The sequence below is a fragment of the Sinocyclocheilus anshuiensis genome, unplaced genomic scaffold (genome assembly GCF_001515605.1).
Source record: "Sinocyclocheilus anshuiensis isolate Anshui unplaced genomic scaffold, SAMN03320099.WGS_v1.1 scaffold450, whole genome shotgun sequence".
Classification (NCBI taxonomy): Eukaryota; Metazoa; Chordata; class Actinopteri; order Cypriniformes; family Cyprinidae; genus Sinocyclocheilus; species Sinocyclocheilus anshuiensis.
In genome coordinates, this window is record NW_015546056.1 from 454,425 (window position 1) to 456,875 (window position 2,451).

Sequence of the window (2,451 nt, forward strand, 5' to 3'; positions counted from 1 at the left end):
GGGCTGATCCCTCACCTTTCTCATGATCATCCTTACCCCATGAGGCAAGATCTTGCACGGAGCTCCAGACCGAGGCCAATTGATGGTTGTTTTGTATTTCTTCCATTTCCGAACAATCGCACCAACAGTTGTCTCCTTCTCACCAAGCTTCTTGCTGATGGCCTTGTAGCCCATTCAAGCCTTGTGCAGATCTACAATCTTGTTTCTGACATCCTTTGACAGCTCTTTGGTCTTGCCCATGGTGGTGGGAGAGGTTGGAATGGAAGATACAGATTGTGTGGACAGGTGTCATTACGAGCTGACATTAGGAGTATCTTCTTAAAGTGGCAGGGCTAATCTGTGTTCCACATGGGCACATAACCAGTCTGTGGGAGCCAGAATTCTTGCTGGTGGGTAGGGGATCAAATACTTATTTCACTCACTGAAATGCAAATAAATTTCTAACCTTTATATAATGTGTTTTTTTTTCTGGATTTTTTGCTTGATATTCTGTTTATATCCGTTAAAATAAACCTACCATAAAAATTACCGACCCTTCATTTCTTTGTAAGTGGGCAAACTTACAAAATCAGCAGGGGATCAAATAAATATTTTCCCCACTATATGTTTTATAATTGTTAGGATGTTTTATGCTTCTCTACATTTGTTTCCAATTTTATTTGCTGTTTGAATTATAATGTTTTGAAAATATGCTTAACATTTTGAATTAAAATGGTTAAAATGAAATGAGGGTTGGGGTGGATGATGGCATGTGACGATAATTGTTTACATTTGATTACCACAATAAATTCAAACACAACAGCTAAAATGCCCATTCCTTAATTTACATAGTTTGGGAAAAGCCACTTTTCCCAACCAAACCACTTGCAATTATAGCTGATACATGTGGGAATAACATCACATTTTGAGCCACATATTGCAAAAAAATAAATAAAATTGTTACCCCTAGAAAATTGGTTTTCCATATTAAAGTTTATATTTTTTTATCAACATAAACATATAGGTCATGCCACTACAATGTCTGTCAAAAGAAGATAGGTGATAGAATGGCAGTCACAATAACAGAGACATACAATAGTGTTAATGGTCAGTAATGAGACACTGAGTGTTATAGGTGAAGTCATTCAACTAGACATCAACACTCTCTCTCTCTGAACGTGTTTCTCAAAGAAAGAATGCAGCGAAAACCAGATGAACAAGTTCGGACAGAAGTGGCCCAACCACCAGCCATACTTTCTGAGAATTTTACAAGCAGGACATTTTGATAGTATGCAATAGATGTTTAGATTTTAAACAAAACTGGAAGCTTCTCCGGGAACCTTTTGGACTGCGTCGAAAATTTCATCTTTGTCATGCATAAGCCCACAGAATTATGACCTCATGAGAAACACAGCGCTGTCAAAGCTGAGCAATTTGTCAAATGGACACACCCTTCCTGACTGATACCCACAACAACACCGAAACTGACGTCATATTCTCTGTAGTATTTCTAGCAACGTCTCGTAGACTATGTCTGGATTAATGCTGGTTTTGTTGTTCTTTTTATTTTAGGCTCTAACAGAAGTTTTTAATGTGCCAGAGCCTTTATGGATCTGAAACCTCACTTAGGCCTACTGTATATGTAGCTCTATGCTTGTAAAACCTATTCTCTTAAAGGGGTCATATGATGCGATTTCAATTTTTCCTTTCTCTTTGGAGTGTTACAAGCACTTGGTGCATAAAGAAGATCTGTAAAGTTATTGTTTGTCATTTCTCTGCTCACAAATGCAGACGTGGTTTTATTTATGCAGCGCGATGCAAAGCAACGCGTAAAAAGACAATTAAGACAATAATTATGTCCTCACTGGTGCAACAAATGCCTCGTTTATAATGGGTTTTAATGTTTTTGTCTCGTCGCTCCGGCCGGACAGTGCATCACAGTATGGTGAGGCACAATTAAAAGAACCAAAGACTTAAACTACTTCAGTTTGAGTGCAATGAATTTATTTAGTACACGAGTTTCACAATTTGAGTTGAATTACTGAAATAAATGAATTTTTCCACGACATTCTAATTTATTGAGATGCACCTGTATGTTCAATTCCATATTTATGTTCCATATCTCCACTTGATGGCGCTCTTATCTTATATGTTTTCCTGCAGTGATGCTGTGTTTGTATTTTGTGACTACACCATGTTACATTTTTCAGATGATCAGGATTGCAGTTCTAAGGTGTGACTTGATTCTGTAAGCAACTACCCAGCCAACATTTGTGTGTGGGGCCCATGTGGGTTTGACATGGGCTGAAAAAGTGGGCCCAAAATGGGATTGTCCGCGGGTTCCATAATGGCCCAATGTCAATTGCCCACATGGATTTCATGTGAGATTGCACTTGCAAACAGGTGGGCCCCAACTGGGCAACATGCGCAAGACCCATCTTGGCCCCAGCTTTATTTTTTATGTGGGTACTA